Source organism: Polypterus senegalus, unplaced genomic scaffold, assembly GCF_016835505.1.
Source record: "Polypterus senegalus isolate Bchr_013 unplaced genomic scaffold, ASM1683550v1 scaffold_1822, whole genome shotgun sequence".
Classification (NCBI taxonomy): domain Eukaryota; kingdom Metazoa; phylum Chordata; class Cladistia; order Polypteriformes; family Polypteridae; genus Polypterus; species Polypterus senegalus.
Genome location: NW_024381619.1, coordinates 1 through 19723, shown reverse-complemented (window position 1 = coordinate 19723; position 19723 = coordinate 1). Strand labels below are relative to the sequence as shown.

General features: G+C 43.1%; 43 non-coding genes across 43 annotated transcripts; all 43 read left to right on the top strand.

Moving 5' to 3' along the window:
• Positions 1-516: 516 nt before the first annotated feature.
• Positions 517-600, top strand: trnas-gcu. The gene has a single exon. It is a non-coding gene; the product is annotated as a tRNA-Ser (tRNA).
• A 256-nt stretch (positions 601-856) lies between these two features.
• Positions 857-930, top strand: trnat-ugu. The gene has a single exon. It is a non-coding gene; the product is annotated as a tRNA-Thr (tRNA).
• A 468-nt stretch (positions 931-1398) lies between these two features.
• Positions 1399-1472, top strand: trnat-agu. The gene has a single exon. It is a non-coding gene; the product is annotated as a tRNA-Thr (tRNA).
• A 361-nt stretch (positions 1473-1833) lies between these two features.
• On the top strand, positions 1834-1915 carry trnas-gcu. Its single transcript has one exon. It is a non-coding gene; the product is annotated as a tRNA-Ser (tRNA).
• A 253-nt stretch (positions 1916-2168) lies between these two features.
• Positions 2169-2242, top strand: trnat-ugu. The gene has a single exon. It is a non-coding gene; the product is annotated as a tRNA-Thr (tRNA).
• Positions 2243-2708: 466 nt separating this feature from the next.
• trnat-agu lies at positions 2709-2782 on the top strand. The gene has a single exon. It is a non-coding gene; the product is annotated as a tRNA-Thr (tRNA).
• A 363-nt stretch (positions 2783-3145) lies between these two features.
• trnas-gcu lies at positions 3146-3227 on the top strand. Its single transcript has one exon. It is a non-coding gene; the product is annotated as a tRNA-Ser (tRNA).
• A 253-nt stretch (positions 3228-3480) lies between these two features.
• On the top strand, positions 3481-3554 carry trnat-ugu. Its single transcript has one exon. It is a non-coding gene; the product is annotated as a tRNA-Thr (tRNA).
• A 467-nt stretch (positions 3555-4021) lies between these two features.
• trnat-agu lies at positions 4022-4095 on the top strand. Its single transcript has one exon. It is a non-coding gene; the product is annotated as a tRNA-Thr (tRNA).
• Positions 4096-4458: 363 nt separating this feature from the next.
• On the top strand, positions 4459-4540 carry trnas-gcu. Its single transcript has one exon. It is a non-coding gene; the product is annotated as a tRNA-Ser (tRNA).
• A 254-nt stretch (positions 4541-4794) lies between these two features.
• Positions 4795-4868, top strand: trnat-ugu. The gene has a single exon. It is a non-coding gene; the product is annotated as a tRNA-Thr (tRNA).
• Positions 4869-5333: 465 nt separating this feature from the next.
• trnat-agu lies at positions 5334-5407 on the top strand. The gene has a single exon. It is a non-coding gene; the product is annotated as a tRNA-Thr (tRNA).
• A 362-nt stretch (positions 5408-5769) lies between these two features.
• On the top strand, positions 5770-5851 carry trnas-gcu. The gene has a single exon. It is a non-coding gene; the product is annotated as a tRNA-Ser (tRNA).
• Positions 5852-6105: 254 nt separating this feature from the next.
• Positions 6106-6180, top strand: trnat-ugu. The gene has a single exon. It is a non-coding gene; the product is annotated as a tRNA-Thr (tRNA).
• A 465-nt stretch (positions 6181-6645) lies between these two features.
• trnat-agu lies at positions 6646-6719 on the top strand. The gene has a single exon. It is a non-coding gene; the product is annotated as a tRNA-Thr (tRNA).
• Positions 6720-7082: 363 nt separating this feature from the next.
• Positions 7083-7163, top strand: trnas-gcu. Its single transcript has one exon. It is a non-coding gene; the product is annotated as a tRNA-Ser (tRNA).
• Positions 7164-7416: 253 nt separating this feature from the next.
• Positions 7417-7491, top strand: trnat-ugu. The gene has a single exon. It is a non-coding gene; the product is annotated as a tRNA-Thr (tRNA).
• A 465-nt stretch (positions 7492-7956) lies between these two features.
• Positions 7957-8030, top strand: trnat-agu. The gene has a single exon. It is a non-coding gene; the product is annotated as a tRNA-Thr (tRNA).
• Positions 8031-8393: 363 nt separating this feature from the next.
• trnas-gcu lies at positions 8394-8475 on the top strand. The gene has a single exon. It is a non-coding gene; the product is annotated as a tRNA-Ser (tRNA).
• Positions 8476-8728: 253 nt separating this feature from the next.
• Positions 8729-8802, top strand: trnat-ugu. The gene has a single exon. It is a non-coding gene; the product is annotated as a tRNA-Thr (tRNA).
• Positions 8803-9268: 466 nt separating this feature from the next.
• Positions 9269-9342, top strand: trnat-agu. The gene has a single exon. It is a non-coding gene; the product is annotated as a tRNA-Thr (tRNA).
• A 362-nt stretch (positions 9343-9704) lies between these two features.
• trnas-gcu lies at positions 9705-9786 on the top strand. The gene has a single exon. It is a non-coding gene; the product is annotated as a tRNA-Ser (tRNA).
• Positions 9787-10041: 255 nt separating this feature from the next.
• Positions 10042-10115, top strand: trnat-ugu. The gene has a single exon. It is a non-coding gene; the product is annotated as a tRNA-Thr (tRNA).
• Positions 10116-10584: 469 nt separating this feature from the next.
• Positions 10585-10658, top strand: trnat-agu. The gene has a single exon. It is a non-coding gene; the product is annotated as a tRNA-Thr (tRNA).
• Positions 10659-11021: 363 nt separating this feature from the next.
• On the top strand, positions 11022-11103 carry trnas-gcu. Its single transcript has one exon. It is a non-coding gene; the product is annotated as a tRNA-Ser (tRNA).
• A 253-nt stretch (positions 11104-11356) lies between these two features.
• trnat-ugu lies at positions 11357-11430 on the top strand. The gene has a single exon. It is a non-coding gene; the product is annotated as a tRNA-Thr (tRNA).
• A 466-nt stretch (positions 11431-11896) lies between these two features.
• On the top strand, positions 11897-11970 carry trnat-agu. The gene has a single exon. It is a non-coding gene; the product is annotated as a tRNA-Thr (tRNA).
• Positions 11971-12332: 362 nt separating this feature from the next.
• Positions 12333-12414, top strand: trnas-gcu. The gene has a single exon. It is a non-coding gene; the product is annotated as a tRNA-Ser (tRNA).
• A 254-nt stretch (positions 12415-12668) lies between these two features.
• On the top strand, positions 12669-12742 carry trnat-ugu. The gene has a single exon. It is a non-coding gene; the product is annotated as a tRNA-Thr (tRNA).
• Positions 12743-13209: 467 nt separating this feature from the next.
• On the top strand, positions 13210-13283 carry trnat-agu. Its single transcript has one exon. It is a non-coding gene; the product is annotated as a tRNA-Thr (tRNA).
• A 363-nt stretch (positions 13284-13646) lies between these two features.
• On the top strand, positions 13647-13727 carry trnas-gcu. The gene has a single exon. It is a non-coding gene; the product is annotated as a tRNA-Ser (tRNA).
• Positions 13728-13980: 253 nt separating this feature from the next.
• Positions 13981-14054, top strand: trnat-ugu. The gene has a single exon. It is a non-coding gene; the product is annotated as a tRNA-Thr (tRNA).
• Positions 14055-14519: 465 nt separating this feature from the next.
• Positions 14520-14593, top strand: trnat-agu. The gene has a single exon. It is a non-coding gene; the product is annotated as a tRNA-Thr (tRNA).
• A 363-nt stretch (positions 14594-14956) lies between these two features.
• On the top strand, positions 14957-15038 carry trnas-gcu. The gene has a single exon. It is a non-coding gene; the product is annotated as a tRNA-Ser (tRNA).
• Positions 15039-15293: 255 nt separating this feature from the next.
• trnat-ugu lies at positions 15294-15367 on the top strand. Its single transcript has one exon. It is a non-coding gene; the product is annotated as a tRNA-Thr (tRNA).
• Positions 15368-15835: 468 nt separating this feature from the next.
• Positions 15836-15909, top strand: trnat-agu. Its single transcript has one exon. It is a non-coding gene; the product is annotated as a tRNA-Thr (tRNA).
• Positions 15910-16272: 363 nt separating this feature from the next.
• On the top strand, positions 16273-16354 carry trnas-gcu. Its single transcript has one exon. It is a non-coding gene; the product is annotated as a tRNA-Ser (tRNA).
• Positions 16355-16608: 254 nt separating this feature from the next.
• On the top strand, positions 16609-16682 carry trnat-ugu. The gene has a single exon. It is a non-coding gene; the product is annotated as a tRNA-Thr (tRNA).
• A 469-nt stretch (positions 16683-17151) lies between these two features.
• Positions 17152-17225, top strand: trnat-agu. Its single transcript has one exon. It is a non-coding gene; the product is annotated as a tRNA-Thr (tRNA).
• Positions 17226-17588: 363 nt separating this feature from the next.
• trnas-gcu lies at positions 17589-17670 on the top strand. The gene has a single exon. It is a non-coding gene; the product is annotated as a tRNA-Ser (tRNA).
• A 256-nt stretch (positions 17671-17926) lies between these two features.
• Positions 17927-18000, top strand: trnat-ugu. The gene has a single exon. It is a non-coding gene; the product is annotated as a tRNA-Thr (tRNA).
• A 479-nt stretch (positions 18001-18479) lies between these two features.
• Positions 18480-18553, top strand: trnat-agu. The gene has a single exon. It is a non-coding gene; the product is annotated as a tRNA-Thr (tRNA).
• Positions 18554-19203: 650 nt separating this feature from the next.
• On the top strand, positions 19204-19279 carry trnat-ugu. The gene has a single exon. It is a non-coding gene; the product is annotated as a tRNA-Thr (tRNA).
• The last annotated feature ends 444 nt before the right edge of the window (positions 19280-19723 follow it).

Here is a 19723-nt window from a genome sequence, read left to right as displayed (position 1 = left end):
TTTTGTTATTGATTACCAAGAGGTGGACATTGTACTGTTAACTGCTATTTAGGCGTATGCGTCACCTGCTAGAGTCTCTTCATAACGTCAGGTGCCGTGGCTTAGTTGTTTTAAGCGCCTGTCTAGTAAACAGGAGATCCCTTGAGTCTCGGTGCCTGCAGTTTGTCATACTTCTAGTTCATTTTCATCTTGGCACTCGGATGTGCCTTGAAACTTAAAGGAACAGGTTAGCTTTGTCCGTTTCATTGCAGAAGGCGAGGTGGAGCGCAGCTCTCAGGTTTTATTCTCTTTGCTTTGGCCAGTGAAGACATAGAGAGAAAGTGAAAGCCTACCTGCCGTAGGTGACGTGTAACAGATTGCTCTGTAACAAGGCAGCAATTAAACAGAACAATTGATGACGATATGAGTGTTGATGAAGTGTCCGTACTTAAATATAGAGCTTGGCATGATGCGTTACCGGATCAGTGAATTTAAATTTAGGAGGAATGCCTGGAAGTATGCGCCGTTTGCTCACGTGACAAGGTGGCCGAGTGGTTAAGGCGATGGACTGCTAATCCATTGTGCTCTGCTGCAGCGTGGGTTCGAATCCCACCCTTGTCGGACTTTCAATCTTAGGAGTCTATTATCCTTTCTGCTGCTATCTGTGCCAGCAGATCAAATTCAAGAAGAAAATATTCCGACGCTGCTTTCCGTAAAAGGCATAACGGTTGCCTCTTAAGTTACTTTCTCAGTCCAGCGCAACACCTGTTGCTCAAAGGCAGTATCTTAGTCCATATTTTAGAATCGAAATGTTCTGCCTTAAACATTCTATTTTACTGAGTGAAATGGAAACTTGACAAATGAGCTTTTGACATGGGGCGCCGTGGCTTAGCTGGTTAAAGCGCCTGTCTTGTAAACAGGAGATCCTGAGTTCGAATCTCAGCGGTGCCTTCTTCGCTCTGCTTCCTTGCGTTTCTTTTCTGCTGAACACGTGGCAAAGTGAACTTGAAATAAGACTGCGTGGAAAACTTGCCCTTTTTCATTGATATATTTTAAGTCCTTAATCGAAGTCGACAAAAGAGAATGGAAAACCTCGATGAAGAAATGATTTAAGGTGCCTTTGAAGAAGATGACTGCTTTTTTCCTGGATCGCAAGTCTGTTGTGCTTTTCACGGATTGTGTGAACGTTTTCTCTTCTCCGAGGGCTTCCTTTGAACATTGGATTCAAACAACATATGGCAAACTTCTCTCCTTACAAAAGTCTCAAATCGTGGAACTGCAGTTACTGAAAGTGTGTTCACCTTTCAGATGTTTTTTTTTTTTTTTTGTTATTGAATTACCAAGAGGTGGACATTGGTTACATGTTAACTGCTATTTAGGCGTATGACGTCACACTGCTAGAGTCTCTTCATAACGTCAGGTGCCGTGGCTTAGTTGTTTTAAGCGCCTGTCTAGTAAACAGGAGATCCTGAGTTTGAGTCTCAGCGGTGCCTGCAGTTTGTCATACTGCTTCTAGTTCATTTTCATCTTGGCACTCGGATGTGCCTTGAAACTTTGCAAGGAACAGGTTAGCTTTGTCCGTTTCATTGCAGAAGGCGGAGGTGGAGCGCAGCTCTCAGGTTTTATTCTCTTTGCTTTGGCCAGTGAAGACATAGAGAAAAGTGAAAGCCTGCCTGCCGTCGTGACGTGTAACAGATTGCTCTGTAACAAGGCAGCAATTAAACAGAACAATTGATGACGATATGAGTGTTGATGAAGTGTCCGTACTTAAATATAGAGCTTGGCATGATGCGTTACGGATCAGTGAATTTAAATTTAGGAGGAATGCCTGGAAGGATCGCCGTTTGCTCACGTGACAAGGTGGCCGAGTGGTTAAGGCGATGGACTGCTAATCCATTGTGCTCTGCACGCGTGGGTTCGAATCCCACCCTTGTCGTGACTTTCAATCTTAGAGTCTATTATCCTCTGCTGCTATCTGTGCCAGCAGATCAAATTCAAGAAGAAAATATTCCGGCGCTGCTTTCCGTAAAAGAGCGAACGGTTGCCTCTTAAGTTACTTTCTCAGTCCGCGCAACACCTGTTGCTCAAAGGCAGTATCTTAGTCCATATTTTAGAATCGAAATGTTCTGCCTTAAACATTCTATTTTACTGAGTGAAATGGAAACTTGACAAATGAGCTTTTGACATGGGGCGCCGTGGCTTAGCTGGTTAAAGCGCCTGTCTTGTAAACAGGAGATCCTGAGTTCGAATCTCAGCGGTGCCTTCTTCGCTCTGCTTCCTTGCGTTTCTTTTCTGCTGAACACGTGGCAAAGTGAACTTGAAATAAGACTGCGTGGAAAACTTGCCCTTTTTCATTGATATATTTTAAGTCCTTAATCGAAGTCGACAAAAGAGAATGGAAAACCTCGATGAAGAAATGATTTAAGGTGCCTTTGAAGAAGATGACTGCTTTTTTCCTGGATCGCAAGTCTGTTGTGCTTTTCACGGATTGTGTGAACGTTTTCTCTTCTCGAGGGCTTCCTTTGAACATTGGATTCAAACAACATATGGCAAACTTCTCTCCTTACAAAAGTCTCAAATCGTGGAACTGCAGTTACTGAAAGTGTGTTCACATTTCAGATGTTTTTATTTTTTTTTGTTATTGAATTACCAAGAGGTGGACATTGGTTACATGTTAACTGCTATTTAGGCGTATGACGTCACACTGCTAGAGTCTCTTCATAACGTCAGGTGCCGTGGCTTAGTTGTTTTAAGCGCCTGTCTAGTAAACAGGAGATCCTGAGTTTGAGTCTCAGCGGTGCCTGCAGTTTGTCATACTGCTTCTAGTTCATTTTCATCTTGGCACTCGGATGTGCCTTGAAACTTTGCAAGGAACAGGTTAGCTTTGTCCGTTTCATTGCAGAAGGCGGAGGTGGAGCGCAGCTCTCAGGTTTTATTCTCTTTGCTTTGGCCAGTGAAAGACATAGAGAAAAGTGAAAGCCTGCCTGCCGTCGTGACGTGTAACAGATTGCTCTGTAACAAGGCAGCAATTAAACAGAACAATTGATGACGATATGAGTGTTGATGAAGTGTCCGTACTTAAATATAGAGCTTGGCATGATGCGTTACCGGATCAGTGAATTTAAATTTAGGAGGAATGCCTGGAAGGATCGCCGTTTGCTCACGTGACAAGGTGGCCGAGTGGTTAAGGCGATGGACTGCTAATCCATTGTGCTCTGCACGCGTGGGTTCGAATCCCACCCTTGTCGTGACTTTCAATCTTAGAGTCTATTATCCTTTCTGCTGCTATCTGTGCCAGCAGATCAAATTCAAGAAGAAAATATTCCGACGCTGCTTTCCGTAAAAGACGCAACGGTTGCCTCTTAAGTTACTTTCTCAGTCCGCGCAACACCTGTTGCTCAAAGGCAGTATCTTAGTCCATATTTTAGAATCGAAATGTTCTGCCTTAAACATTCTATTTTACTGAGTGAAATGGAAACTTGACAAATGAGCTTTTGACATGGTGCCGTGGCTTAGCTGGTTAAAGCGCCTGTCTTGTAAACAGGAGATCCTGAGTTCGAATCTCAGCGGTGCCTTCTTCGCTCTGCTTCCTTGCGTTTCTTTTCTGCTGAACACGTGGCAAAGTGAACTTGAAATAAGACTGCGTGGAAAACTTGCCCTTTTTCATTGATATATTTTAAGTCCTTAATCGAAGTCGACAAAAGAGAATGGAAAACCTCGATGAAGAAATGATTTAAGGTGCCTTTGAAGAAGATGACTGCTTTTTCCCTGGATCGCAAGTCTGTTGTGCTTTTCACGGATTGTGTGAACGTTTTCTCTTCTTCGAGGGCTTCCTTTGAACATTGGATTCAAACAACATATGGCAAACTTCTCTCCTTACAAAAGTCTCAAATCGTGGAACTGCAGTTACTGAAAGTGTGTTCACATTTCAGATGTTTTTATTTTTTTTTGTTATTGAATTACCAAGAGGTGGACATTGGTTACATGTTAACTGCTATTTAGGCGTATGACGTCACACTGCTAGAGTCTCTTCATAACGTCAGGTGCCGTGGCTTAGTTGTTTTAAGCGCCTGTCTAGTAAACAGGAGATCCTGAGTTTGAGTCTCAGCGGTGCCTGCAGTTTGTCATACTGCTTCTAGTTCATTTTCATCTTGGCACTCGGATGTGCCTTGAAACTTTGCAAGGAACAGGTTAGCTTTGTCCGTTTCATTGCAGAAGGCGGAGGTGGAGCGCAGCTCTCAGGTTTTATTCTCTTTGCTTTGGCCAGTGAAAGACATAGAGAAAAGTGAAAGCCTGCCTGCCGTCGTGACGTGTAACAGATTGCTCTGTAACAAGGCAGCAATTAAACAGAACAATTGATGACGATATGAGTGTTGATGAAGTGTCCGTACTTAAATATAGAGCTTGGCATGATGCGTTACCGGATCAGTGAATTTAAATTTAGGAGGAATGCCTGGAAGGATCGCCGTTTGCTCACGTGACAAGGTGGCCGAGTGGTTAAGGCGATGGACTGCTAATCCATTGTGCTCTGCACGCGTGGGTTCGAATCCCACCCTTGTCGTGACTTTCAATCTTAGAGTCTATTATCCTTTCTGCTGCTATCTGTGCCAGCAGATCAAATTCAAGAAGAAAATATTCCGACGCTGCTTTCCGTAAAAGACGAACGGTTGCCTCTTAAGTTACTTTCTCAGTCCGCGCAACACCTGTTGCTCAAAGGCAGTATCTTAGTCCATATTTTAGAATCGAAATGTTCTGCCTTAAACATTCTATTTTACTGAGTGAAATGGAAACTTGACAAATGAGCTTTTGACATGGGGCGCCGTGGCTTAGCTGGTTAAAGCGCCTGTCTTGTAAACAGGAGATCCTGAGTTCGAATCTCAGCGGTGCCTTCTTCGCTCTGCTTCCTTGCGTTTCTTTTCTGCTGAACACGTGGCAAAGTGAACTTGAAATAAGACTGCGTGGAAAACTTGCCCTTTTTCATTGATATATTTTAAGTCCTTAATCGAAGTCGACAAAAGAGAATGGAAAACCTCGATGAAGAAATGATTTAAGGTGCCTTTGAAGAAGATGACTGCTTTTTCCTGGCTCGCGAGTCTGTTGTGCTTTTCACGGATTGTGTGAACGTTTTCTCTCTCCGAGGGCTTCCTTTGAACATTGGATTCAAACAACATATGGCAAACTTCTCTCCTTACAAAAGTCTCAAATCGTGGAACTGCAGTTACTGAAAGTGTGTTCACATTTCAGATGTTTTTTATTTTTTTTGTTATTGAATTACCAAGAGGTGGACATTGGTTACATGTTAACTGCTATTTAGGCGTATGACGTCACACTGCTAGAGTCTCTTCATAACGTCAGGTGCCGTGGCTTAGTTGTTTTAAGCGCCTGTCTAGTAAACAGGAGATCCTGAGTTTGAGTCTCAGCGGTGCCTGCAGTTTGTCATACTGCTTCTAGTTCATTTTCATCTTGGCACTCGGATGTGCCTTGAAACTTTGCAAGGAACAGGTTAGCTTTGTCCGTTTCATTGCAGAAGGCGGAGGTGGAGCGCAGCTCTCAGGTTTTATTCTCTTTGCTTTGGCCAGTGAAAGACATAGAGAAAAGTGAAAGCCTGCCTGCCGTCGTGACGTGTAACAGATTGCTCTGTAACAAGGCAGCAATTAAACAGAACAATTGATGACGATATGAGTGTTGATGAAGTGTCCGTACTTAAATATAGAGCTTGGCATGATGCGTTACGGATCAGTGAATTTAAATTTAGGAGGAATGCCTGGAAGGATCGCCGTTTGCTCACGTGACAAGGTGGCCGAGTGGTTAAGGCGATGGACTGCTAATCCATTGTGCTCTGCACGCGTGGGTTCGAATCCCACCCTTGTCGTGACTTTCAATCTTAGAGTCTATTATCCTTTCTGCTGCTATCTGTGCCAGCAGATCAAATTCAAGAAGAAAATATTCCGACGCTGCTTTCCGTAAAAGACGCAACGGTTGCCTCTTAAGTTACTTTCTCAGTCCGCGCAACACCTGTTGCTCAAAGGCAGTATCTTAGTCCATATTTTAGAATCGAAATGTTCTGCCTTAAACATTCTATTTTACTGAGTGAAATGGAAACTTGACAAATGAGCTTTTGACATGGGGCGCGTGGCTTAGCTGGTTAAAGCGCCTGTCTTGTAAACAGGAGATCCTGAGTTCGAATCTCAGCGGTGCCTTCTTCGCTCTGCTTCCTTGCGTTTCTTTTCTGCTGAACACGTGGCAAAGTGAACTTGAAATAAGACTGCGTGGAAAACTTGCCCTTTTTCATTGATATATTTTAAGTCCTTAATCGAAGTCGACAAAAGAGAATGGAAAACCTCGATGAAGAAATGATTTAAGGTGCCTTTGAAGAAGATGACTGCTTTTTCCTGGATCGCAAGTCTGTTGTGCTTTTCACGGATTGTGTGAAGGTTTTCTCTTCTTCGAGGGCTTCCTTTGAACATTGGATTCAAACAACATATGGCAAACTTCTCTCCTTACAAAAGTCTCAAATCGTGGAACTGCAGTTACTGAAAGTGTGTTCACATTTCAGATGTTTTTTATTTTTTTTGTTATTGAATTACCAAGAGGTGGACATTGGTTACATGTTAACTGCTATTTAGGCGTATGACGTCACACTGCTAGAGTCTCTTCATAACGTCAGGTGCCGTGGCTTAGTTGTTTTAAGCGCCTGTCTAGTAAACAGGAGATCCTGAGTTTGAGTCTCAGCGGTGCCTGCAGTTTGTCATACTGCTTCTAGTTCATTTTCATCTTGGCACTCGGATGTGCCTTGAAACTTTGCAAGGAACAGGTTAGCTTTGTCCGTTTCATTGCAGAAGGCGGAGGTGGAGCGCAGCTCTCAGGTTTTATTCTCTTTGCTTTGGCCAGTGAAAGACATAGAGAAAAGTGAAAGCCTGCCTGCCGTCGTGACGTGTAACAGATTGCTCTGTAACAAGGCAGCAATTAAACAGAACAATTGATGACGATATGAGTGTTGATGAAGTGTCCGTACTTAAATATAGAGCTTGGCATGATGCGTTACCGGATCAGTGAATTTAAATTTAGGAGGAATGCCTGGAAGGATCGCCGTTTGCTCACGTGACAAGGTGGCGAGTGGTTAAGGCGATGGACTGCTAATCCATTGTGCTCTGCACGCGTGGGTTCGAATCCCACCCTTGTCGTGACTTTCAATCTTAGAGTCTATTATCCTTTCTGCTGCTATCTGTGCCAGCAGATCAAATTCAAGAAGAAAATATTCGACGCTGCTTTCCGTAAAAGACGCAACGGTTGCCTCTTAAGTTACTTTCTCAGTCCGCGCAACACCTGTTGCTCAAAGGCAGTATCTTAGTCCATATTTTAGAATCGAAATGTTCTGCCTTAAACATTCTATTTTACTGAGTGAAATGGAAACTTGACAAATGAGCTTTTGACATGGGGCGCGTGGCTTAGCTGGTTAAAGCGCCTGTCTTGTAAACAGGAGATCCTGAGTTCGAATCTCAGCGGTGCCTTCTTCGCTCTGCTTCCTTGCGTTTCTTTTCTGCTGAACACGTGGCAAAGTGAACTTGAAATAAGACTGCGTGGAAAACTTGCCCTTTTTCATTGATATATTTTAAGTCCTTAATCGAAGTCGACAAAGAGAATGGAAAACCTCGATGAAGAAATGATTTAAGGTGCCTTTGAAGAAGATGACTGCTTTTTCCTGGATCGCAAGTCTGTTGTGCTTTTCACGGATTGTGTGAAGGTTTTCTCTTCTTCGAGGGCTTCCTTTGAACATTGGATTCAAACAACATATGGCAAACTTCTCTCCTTACAAAAGTCTCAAATCGTGGAACTGCAGTTACTGAAAGTGTGTTCACATTTCAGTTGTTTTTATTTTTTTTTTGTTATTGAATTACCAAGAGGTGGACATTGGTTACATGTTAACTGCTATTTAGGCGTATGACGTCACACTGCTAGAGTCTCTTCATAACGTCAGGTGCCGTGGCTTAGTTGTTTTAAGCGCCTGTCTAGTAAACAGGAGATCCTGAGTTTGAGTCTCAGCGGTGCCTGCAGTTTGTCATACTGCTTCTAGTTCATTTTCATCTTGGCACTCGGATGTGCCTTGAAACTTTGCAAGGAACAGGTTAGCTTTGTCCGTTTCATTGCAGAAGGCGGAGGTGGAGCGCAGCTCTCAGGTTTTATTCTCTTTGCTTTGGCCAGTGAAAGACATAGAGAAAAGTGAAAGCCTGCCTGCCGTCGTGACGTGTAACAGATTGCTCTGTAACAAGGCAGCAATTAAACAGAACAATTGATGACGATATGAGTGTTGATGAAGTGTCCGTACTTAAATATAGAGCTTGGCATGATGCGTTACCGGATCAGTGAATTTAAATTTAGGAGGAATGCCTGGAAGGATCGCCGTTTGCTCACGTGACAAGGTGGCCGAGTGGTTAAGGCGATGGACTGCTAATCCATTGTGCTCTGCACGCGTGGGTTCGAATCCCACCCTTGTCGTGACTTTCAATCTTAGAGTCTATTATCCTTTCTGCTGCTATCTGTGCCAGCAGATCAAATTCAAGAAGAAAATATTCCGACGCTGCTTTCCGTAAAAGACGCAACGGTTGCCTCTTAAGTTACTTTCTCAGTCCGCGCAACACCTGTTGCTCAAAGGCAGTATCTTAGTCCATATTTTAGAATCGAAATGTTCTGCCTTAAACATTCTATTTTACTGAGTGAAATGGAAACTTGACAAATGAGCTTTTGACATGGGGCCGTGGCTTAGCTGGTTAAAGCGCCTGTCTTGTAAACAGGAGATCCTGAGTTCGAATCTCAGCGGTGCCTTCTTCGCTCTGCTTCCTTGCGTTTCTTTTCTGCTGAACACGTGGCAAAGTGAACTTGAAATAAGACTGCGTGGAAAACTTGCCCTTTTTCATTGATATATTTTAAGTCCTTAATCGAAGTCGACAAAAGAGAATGGAAAACCTCGATGAAGAAATGATTTAAGGTGCCTTTGAAGAAGATGACTGCTTTTTCCTGGATCGCAAGTCTGTTGTGCTTTTCACGGATTGTGTGAACGTTTTCTCTTCTCCGAGGGCTTCCTTTGAACATTGGATTCAAACAACATATGGCAAACTTCTCTCCTTACAAAAGTCTCAAATCGTGGAACTGCAGTTACTGAAAGTGTGTTCACATTTCAGATGTTTTTATTTTTTTTTGTTATTGAATTACCAAGAGGTGGACATTGGTTACATGTTAACTGCTATTTAGGCGTATGACGTCACACTGCTAGAGTCTCTTCATAACGTCAGGTGCCGTGGCTTAGTTGTTTTAAGCGCCTGTCTAGTAAACAGGAGATCCTGAGTTTGAGTCTCAGCGGTGCCTGCAGTTTGTCATACTGCTTCTAGTTCATTTTCATCTTGGCACTCGGATGTGCCTTGAAACTTTGCAAGGAACAGGTTAGCTTTGTCCGTTTCATTGCAGAAGGCGGAGGTGGAGCGCAGCTCTCAGGTTTTATTCTCTTTGCTTTGGCCAGTGAAAGACATAGAGAAAAGTGAAAGCCTGCCTGCCGTCGTGACGTGTAACAGATTGCTCTGTAACAAGGCAGCAATTAAACAGAACAATTGATGACGATATGAGTGTTGATGAAGTGTCCGTACTTAAATATAGAGCTTGGCATGATGCGTTACGGATCAGTGAATTTAAATTTAGGAGGAATGCCTGGAAGGATCGCCGTTTGCTCACGTGACAAGGTGGCCGAGTGGTTAAGGCGATGGACTGCTAATCCATTGTGCTCTGCACGCGTGGGTTCGAATCCCACCCTTGTCGTGACTTTCAATCTTAGAGTCTATTATCCTTTCTGCTGCTATCTGTGCCAGCAGATCAAATTCAAGAAGAAAATATTCCGACGCTGCTTTCCGTAAAAGACGCAACGGTTGCCTCTTAAGTTACTTTCTCAGTCCGCGCAACACCTGTTGCTCAAAGGCAGTATCTTAGTCCATATTTTAGAATCGAAATGTTCTGCCTTAAACATTCTATTTTACTGAGTGAAATGGAAACTTGACAAATGAGCTTTTGACATGGGGCGCCGTGGCTTAGCTGGTTAAAGCGCCTGTCTTGTAAACAGGAGATCCTGAGTTCGAATCTCAGCGGTGCCTTCTTCGCTCTGCTTCCTTGCGTTTCTTTTCTGCTGAACACGTGGCAAAGTGAACTTGAAATAAGACTGCGTGGAAAACTTGCCCTTTTCATTGATATATTTTAAGTCCTTAATCGAAGTCGACAAAGAGAATGGAAAACCTCGATGAAGAAATGATTTAAGGTGCCTTTGAAGAAGATGACTGCTTTTTCCTGGATCGCAAGTCTGTTGTGCTTTTCACGGATTGTGTGAACGTTTTCTCTTCTCCGAGGGCTTCCTTTGAACATTGGATTCAAACAACATATGGCAAACTTCTCTCCTTACAAAAGTCTCAAATCGTGGAACTGCAGTTACTGAAAGTGTGTTCACATTTCAGATGTTTTTTTATTTTTTTTTTTTGTTATTGAATTACCAAGAGGTGGACATTGGTTACATGTTAACTGCTATTTAGGCGTATGACGTCACACTGCTAGAGTCTCTTCATAACGTCAGGTGCCGTGGCTTAGTTGTTTTAAGCGCCTGTCTAGTAAACAGGAGATCCTGAGTTTGAGTCTCAGCGGTGCCTGCAGTTTGTCATACTGCTTCTAGTTCATTTTCATCTTGGCACTCGGATGTGCCTTGAAACTTTGCAAGGAACAGGTTAGCTTTGTCCGTTTCATTGCAGAAGGCGGAGGTGGAGCGCAGCTCTCAGGTTTTATTCTCTTTGCTTTGGCCAGTGAAAGACATAGAGAAAAGTGAAAGCCTGCCTGCCGTCGTGACGTGTAACAGATTGCTCTGTAACAAGGCAGCAATTAAACAGAACAATTGATGACGATATGAGTGTTGATGAAGTGTCCGTACTTAAATATAGAGCTTGGCATGATGCGTTACCGGATCAGTGAATTTAAATTTAGGAGGAATGCCTGGAAGGATCGCCGTTTGCTCACGTGACAAGGTGGCCGAGTGGTTAAGGCGATGGACTGCTAATCCATTGTGCTCTGCACGCGTGGGTTCGAATCCCACCCTTGTCGTGACTTTCAATCTTAGAGTCTATTATCCTTTCTGCTGCTATCTGTGCCAGCAGATCAAATTCAAGAAGAAAATATTCCGACGCTGCTTTCCGTAAAAGACGCAACGGTTGCCTCTTAAGTTACTTTCTCAGTCCGCGCAACACCTGTTGCTCAAAGGCAGTATCTTAGTCCATATTTTAGAATCGAAATGTTCTGCCTTAAACATTCTATTTTACTGAGTGAAATGGAAACTTGACAAATGAGCTTTTGACATGGGGCCGTGGCTTAGCTGGTTAAAGCGCCTGTCTTGTAAACAGGAGATCCTGAGTTCGAATCTCAGCGGTGCCTTCTTCGCTCTGCTTCCTTGCGTTTCTTTTCTGCTGAACACGTGGCAAAGTGAACTTGAAATAAGACTGCGTGGAAAACTTGCCCTTTTTCATTGATATATTTTAAGTCCTTAATCGAAGTCGACAAAAGAGAATGGAAAACCTCGATGAAGAAATGATTTAAGGTGCCTTTGAAGAAGATGACTGCTTTTTCCTGGATCGCAAGTCTGTTGTGCTTTTCACGGATTGTGTGAACGTTTTCTCTTCTCCGAGGGCTTCCTTTGAACATTGGATTCAAACAACATATGGCAAACTTCTCTCCTTACAAAAGTCTCAAATCGTGGAACTGCAGTTACTGAAAGTGTGTTCACATTTCAGATGTTTTTATTTTTTTTTGTTATTGAATTACCAAGAGGTGGACATTGGTTACATGTTAACTGCTATTTAGGCTGATGACGTCACACTGCTAGAGTCTCTTCATAACGTCAGGTGCCGTGGCTTAGTTGTTTTAAGCGCCTGTCTAGTAAACAGGAGATCCTGAGTTTGAGTCTCAGCGGTGCCTGCAGTTTGTCATACTGCTTCTAGTTCATTTTCATCTTGGCACTCGGATGTGCCTTGAAACTTTGCAAGGAACAGGTTAGCTTTGTCCGTTTCATTGCAGAAGGCGGAGGTGGAGCGCAGCTCTCAGGTTTTATTCTCTTTGCTTTGGCCAGTGAAGACATAGAGAAAAGTGAAAGCCTGCCTGCCGTCGTGACGTGTAACAGATTGCTCTGTAACAAGGCAGCAATTAAACAGAACAATTGATGACGATATGAGTGTTGATGAAGTGTCCGTACTTAAATATAGAGCTTGGCATGATGCGTTACCGGATCAGTGAATTTAAATTTAGGAGGAATGCCTGGAAGGATCGCCGTTTGCTCACGTGACAAGGTGGCCGAGTGGTTAAGGCGATGGACTGCTAATCCATTGTGCTCTGCACGCGTGGGTTCGAATCCCACCCTTGTCGTGACTTTCAATCTTAGAGTCTATTATCCTTTCTGCTGCTATCTGTGCCAGCAGATCAAATTCAAGAAGAAAATATTCCGGCGCTGCTTTCCGTAAAAGACGCAGCGGTTGCCTCTTAAGTTACTTTCTCAGTCCAGCAACACCTGTTGCTCAAAGGCAGTATCTTAGTCCATATTTTAGAATCGAAATGTTCTGCCTTAAACATTCTATTTTACTGAGTGAAATGGAAACTTGACAAATGAGCTTTTGACATGGGGCGCCGTGGCTTAGCTGGTTAAAGCGCCTGTCTTGTAAACAGGAGATCCTGAGTTCGAATCTCAGCGGTGCCTTCTTCGCTCTGCTTCCTTGCGTTTCTTTTCTGCTGAACACGTGGCAAAGTGAACTTGAAATAAGACTGCGTGGAAAACTTGCCCTTTTTCATTGATATATTTTAAGTCCTTAATCGAAGTCGACAAAGAGAATGGAAAACCTCGATGAAGAAATGATTTAAGGTGCCTTTGAAGAAGATGACTGCTTTTTCCTGGATCGCAAGTCTGTTGTGCTTTTCACGGATTGTGTGAACGTTTTCTCTTCTCCGAGGGCTTCCTTTGAACATTGGATTCAAACAACATATGGCAAACTTCTCTCCTTACAAAAGTCTCAAATCGTGGAACTGCAGTTACTGAAAGTGTGTTCACACTTTCAGATGTTTTTATTTTTTTTTTGTTATTGAATTACCAAGAGGTGGACATTGGTTACATGTTAACTGCTATTTAGGCGTATGACGTCACACTGCTAGAGTCTCTTCATAACGTCAGGTGCCGTGGCTTAGTTGTTTTAAGCGCCTGTCTAGTAAACAGGAGATCCTGAGTTTGAGTCTCAGCGGTGCCTGCAGTTTGTCATACTGCTTCTAGTTCATTTTCATCTTGGCACTCGGATGTGCCTTGAAACTTTGCAAGGAACAGGTTAGCTTTGTCCGTTTCATTGCAGAAGGCGGAGGTGGAGCGCAGCTCTCAGGTTTTATTCTCTTTGCTTTGGCCAGTGAAAGACATAGAGAAAAGTGAAAGCCTGCCTGCCGTCGTGACGTGTAACAGATTGCTCTGTAACAAGGCAGCAATTAAACAGAACAATTGATGACGATATGAGTGTTGATGAAGTGTCCGTACTTAAATATAGAGCTTGGCATGATGCGTTACCGGATCAGTGAATTTAAATTTAGGAGGAATGCCTGGAAGGATCGCCGTTTGCTCACGTGACAAGGTGGCGAGTGGTTAAGGCGATGGACTGCTAATCCATTGTGCTCTGCACGCGTGGGTTCGAATCCCACCCTTGTCGTGACTTTCAATCTTAGAGTCTATTATCCTTTCTGCTGCTATCTGTGCCAGCAGATCAAATTCAAGAAGAAAATATTCGGACGCTGCTTTCCGTAAAAGGCAACGGTTGCCTCTTAAGTTACTTTCTCAGTCCGCGCAACACCTGTTGCTCAAAGGCAGTATCTTAGTCCATATTTTAGAATCGAAATGTTCTGCCTTAAACATTCTATTTTACTGAGTGAAATGGAAACTTGACAAATGAGCTTTTGACATGGGGCGCCGTGGCTTAGCTGGTTAAAGCGCCTGTCTTGTAAACAGGAGATCCTGAGTTCGAATCTCAGCGGTGCCTTCTTAGCTCTGCTTCCTTGCGTTTCTTTTCTGCTGAACACGTGGCAAAGTGAACTTGAAATAAGACTGCGTGGAAAACTTGCCCTTTTTCATTGATATATTTTAAGTCCTTAATCGAAGTCGACAAAAGAGAATGGAAAACCTCGATGAAGAAATGATTTAAGGTGCCTTTGAAGAAGATGACTGCTTTTTTCCTGGATCGCAAGTCTGTTGTGCTTTTCACGGATTGTGTGAACGTTTTCTCTTCTTCGAGGGCTTCCTTTGAACATTGGATTCAAACAACATATGGCAAACTTCTCTCCTTACAAAAGTCTCAAATCGTGGAACTGCAGTTACTGAAAGTGTGTTCACATTTCAGATGTTTTTTTTTTTTTGTTATTGAATTACCAAGAGGTGGACATTGGTTACATGTTAACTGCTATTTAGGCGTATGACGTCACACTGCTAGAGTCTCTTCATAACGTCAGGTGCCGTGGCTTAGTTGTTTTAAGCGCCTGTCTAGTAAACAGGAGATCCTGAGTTTGAGTCTCAGCGGTGCCTGCAGTTTGTCATACTGCTTCTAGTTCATTTTCATCTTGGCACTCGGATGTGCCTTGAAACTTTGCAAGGAACAGGTTAGCTTTGTCCGTTTCATTGCAGAAGGCGGAGGTGGAGCGCAGCTCTCAGGTTTTATTCTCTTTGCTTTGGCCAGTGAAAGACATAGAGAAAAGTGAAAGCCTGCCTGCCGTCGTGACGTGTAACAGATTGCTCTGTAACAAGGCAGCAATTAAACAGAACAATTGATGACGATATGAGTGTTGATGAAGTGTCCGTACTTAAATATAGAGCTTGGCATGATGCGTTACCGGATCAGTGAATTTAAATTTAGGAGGAATGCCTGGAAGGATCGCCGTTTGCTCACGTGACAAGGTGGCCGAGTGGTTAAGGCGATGGACTGCTAATCCATTGTGCTCTGCACGCGTGGGTTCGAATCCCACCCTTGTCGTGACTTTCAATCTTAGAGTCTATTATCCTTTCTGCTGCTATCTGTGCCAGCAGATCAAATTCAAGAAGAAAATATTCCGACGCTGCTTTCCGTAAAGACGCAACGGGTTGCCTCTTAAGTTACTTTCTCAGTCCGCGCAACACCTGTTGCTCAAAGGCAGTATCTTAGTCCATATTTTAGAATCGAAATGTTCTGCCTTAAACATTCTATTTTACTGAGTGAAATGGAAACTTGACAAATGAGCTTTTGACATGGGGCGCCGTGGCTTAGCTGGTTAAAGCGCCTGTCTTGTAAACAGGAGATCCTGAGTTCGAATCTCAGCGGTGCCTTCTTCGCTCTGCTTCCTTGCGTTTCTTTTCTGCTGAACACGTGGCAAAGTGAACTTGAAATAAGACTGCGTGGAAAACTTGCCCTTTTTCATTGATATATTTTAAGTCCTTAATCGAAGTCGACAAAAGAGAATGGAAAACCTCGATGAAGAAATGATTTAAGGTGCCTTTGAAGAAGATGACTGCTTTTTCCTGGATCGCAAGTCTGTTGTGCTTTTCACGGATTGTGTGAACGTTTTCTCTTCTCCGAGGGCTTCCTTTGAACATTGGATTCAAACAACATATGGCAAACTTCTCTCCTTACAAAAGTCTCAAATCGTGGAACTGCAGTTACTGAAAGTGTGTTCACATTTCAGATGTTTTTATTTTTTTTTTTGTTATTGAATTACCAAGAGGTGGACATTGGTTACATGTTAACTGCTATTTAGGCGTATGACGTCACACTGCTAGAGTCTCTTCATAACGTCAGGTGCCGTGGCTTAGTTGTTTTAAGCGCCTGTCTAGTAAACAGGAGATCCTGAGTTTGAGTCTCAGCGGTGCCTGCAGTTTGTCATACTGCTTCTAGTTCATTTTCATCTTGGCACTCGGATGTGCCTTGAAACTTTGCAAGGAACAGGTTAGCTTTGTCCGTTTCATTGCAGAAGGCGGAGGTGGAGCGCAGCTCTCAGGTTTTATTCTCTTTGCTTTGGCCAGTGAAAGACATAGAGAAAAGTGAAAGCCTGCCTGCCGTCGTGACGTGTAACAGATTGCTCTGTAACAAGGCAGCAATTAAACAGAACAATTGATGACGATATGAGTGTTGATGAAGTGTCCGTGCTTAAATATAGAGCTTGGCATGATGCGTTACCGGATCAGTGAATTTAAATTTAGGAGGAATGCCTGGAAGGATCGCCGTTTGCTCACGTGACAAGGTGGCCGAGTGGTTAAGGCGATGGACTGCTAATCCATTGTGCTCTGCACGCGTGGGTTCGAATCCCACCCTTGTCGTGACTTTCAATCTTAGAGTCTATTATCCTTTCTGCTGCTATCTGTGCCAGCAGATCAAATTCAAGAAGAAAATATTCCGACGCTGCTTTCCGTAAAAGACGCACGGTTGCCTCTTAAGTTACTTTCTCAGTCCAAGGCAACACCTGTTGCTCAAAGGCAGTATCTTAGTCCATATTTTAGAATCGAAATGTTCTGCCTTAAACATTCTATTTTACTGAGTGAAATGGAAACTTGACAAATGAGCTTTTGACATGGGGCCCGTGGCTTAGCTGGTTAAAGCGCCTGTCTTGTAAACAGGAGATCCTGAGTTCGAATCTCAGCGGTGCCTTCTTCGCTCTGCTTCCTTGCGTTTCTTTTCTGCTGAACACGTGGCAAAGTGAACTTGAAATAAGACTGCGTGGAAAACTTGCCCTTTTTCATTGATATATTTTAAGTCCTTAATCGAAGTCGACAAAAGAGAATGGAAAACCTCGATGAAGAAATGATTTAAGGTGCCTTTGAAGATGATGACTGCTTTTTCCTGGATCGCAAGTCTGTTGTGCTTTTCACGGATTGTGTGAACGTTTTCTCTTCTTCGAGGGCTTCCTTTGAACATTGGATTCAAACAACATATGGCAAACTTCTCTCCTTACAAAAGTCTCAAATCGTGGAACTGCAGTTACTGAAAGTGTGTTCACATTTCAGATGTTTTTTTATTTTTTTTTTGTTATTGAATTACCAAGAGGTGGACATTGGTTACATGTTAACTGCTATTTAGGCGTATGACGTCACACTGCTAGAGTCTCTTCATAACGTCAGGTGCCGTGGCTTAGTTGTTTTAAGCGCCTGTCTAGTAAACAGGAGATCCTGAGTTTGAGTCTCAGCGGTGCCTGCAGTTTGTCATACTGCTTCTAGTTCATTTTCATCTTGGCACTCGGATGTGCCTTGAAACTTTGCAAGGAACATGTTAGCTTTGTCCGTTTCATTGCAGAAGGCGGAGGTGGAGCGCAGCTCTCAGGTTTTATTCTCTTTGCTTTGGCCAGTGAAAGACATAGAGAAAAGTGAAAGCCTGCCCGCCGTCGTGACGTGTAACAGATTGCTCTGTAACAAGGCAGCAATTAAACAGAACAATTGATGACGATATGAGTGTTGATGAAGTGTCCGAACTTAAATATAGAGCTTGGCATGATGCGTTACCGGATCAGTGAATTTAAATTTAGGAGGAATGCCTAGAAGGATCGCCGTTTGCTCACGTGACAAGGTGGCCGAGTGGTTAAGGCGATGGACTGCTAATCCATTGTGCTCTGCACGCGTGGGTTCGAATCCCACCCTTGTCGTGACTTTCAATCTTAGAGTCTTTATCCTTTCTGCTGCTATCTGTGCCAGCAGATCAAATTCAAGAAGAAAATATTCGGACGCTGCTTTCCGTAAAAGAGCGCCGGTTGCCTCTTAAGTTACTTTCTCAGTCCGGCAAGCAACACCTGTTGCTCAAAGGCAGTATCTTAGTCCATATTTTAGAATCGAAATGTTCTGCCTTAAACATTCTATTTTACTGAGTGAAATGGAAAGTTGACAAATAAGCGTTTGACATGGGGCGCCGTGGCTTAGCTGGTTAAAGCGCCTGTCTTGTAAACAGGAGATCCTGAGTTCGAATCTCAGCGGTGCCTTCTTCGCTCTGCTTCCTTGCGTTTCTTTTCTGCAATACACACACAGCTGAACACGTGGCAAAGTGAACTTGAAATAAGACTGCGTGGAAAACTTGCCCGTTTTCATTGATATATTTTAAGTCCTTAATCGAAGTCGACAAAAGAGAATGGAAAACCTCGATGAAGAAATGATTTAAGGTGCCTTTGAAGAAGATGACTGCTTTTTCCTGGATCGCAAGTCTGTTGTGCTTTTCACGGATTGTGTGAACGTTTTCTCTTCTTCGAGGGCTTCCTTTGAACATTGGATTCAAACAACATAAGGCAAACTTCTCTCCTTACAAAAAGTCTCAAACGTGGAACTGCAGTTACTGAAAGTGTGACAACATTTCAGATGTTTTTTATTTTTTTTGTTACTGAATTACCAAGGGTGGACATTGGTTACATGTTAACTGCTATTTAGCATTATGGCGTCACACTGCTAGAGTCTCTTCCTAACGTCAGGTGCCGTGGCTTAGTTGTTTTAAGCGCCTGTCTAGTAAACAGGAGATCCTGAGTTTGAGTCTCAGCGGTGCCTGCAGTTTGTCATACTGCTTCTAGTTCATTTTCATCTTGGCACTTGTGCCTTGAAACTTTTGATTGCAGAAAGGTGGGCGCAGCTCTCAGGTTTTATTCTCTTTGCTTTGGCCAGTGAAGACATGAGAAAAATGAAAGCCACCCGCCGTTGTGACGTGTAACAGATTGCTCTGTAACAAGGCAGCAATTAAACAGAACAATTGATGACGATATGAGTGTTGATGAAGTGTCCGTGCTTAAATATAGAGCTTGGCATGATCGTTACGGATCAGTGAATTTAAATTTAGGAGGAATGCCTAGAAGGATCGCCGTTTACTCACGTGGCCGAGTGGTTAAGGCGATGGACTGCTAATCCATTGTGCTCTGCACGCGTGGGTGCGAATCCACCCTTATGCATTGACTTTCAATCTTAGAGTCTATTATCCTTTCTGCTGCTATCTGTGCCAGCAGATCAAATTCAAGAAGAAAATATTCCGGCCTTTGCTTTCCGTAAAAGGCGCAACGGTTGCCTCTTAAGTTACTTTTCAGTCGCGCAACACCTGTTGCTCCAAAGGCAGTATCTTAGTCCAATACTTTTAGAATCGAAATGTTCTGCCTTAAACATTCTATTTTACTGAGTGAAATGGAAAGTTGACAAATGAGCGTTTACCCGGAGCACGTGGCTTAACTGGTTAAAAGCGCCTGTCTTGTAAACAGGAGATCCTGAGTTCGAATCTCAGCGGTGCCTTCTTGGCTCTAGCTTCCTTGCGTTTCTTTTCTGCAATACACAGCTGAACACGCTGTGGCAAAGTGAACTTGAAATAAGACTGCGTGGAAAACTTGCCCTTTTCATTGATATATTTTAAGTCATCAAATCGAAGTCGACAAAGAGAATGGAAAACCTCGATGAAGAAATGATTTAAGAGTGCCTTTGAAGAAGATGACTGCTTTTTTCCTGGATGCAAAGTCTATTTGTGCTTTTCACGGATTATGTGAGCGTTTTCTCTTCTCGAGGGCTTCCTTTGAACATTGGATTCAAACAACATAAAGTGAACTTCTCTCCTTACAAAAGTCTCAATTCGTGGAACTGCAGTTACTGAAAGTGTGTATGTTCTTTCAGATGTTTTTATTTTTTTGTTATTGAATTACCAAGAGGTGGACATTGGTTACTTAACGTGGTGAAGTCTCTTCA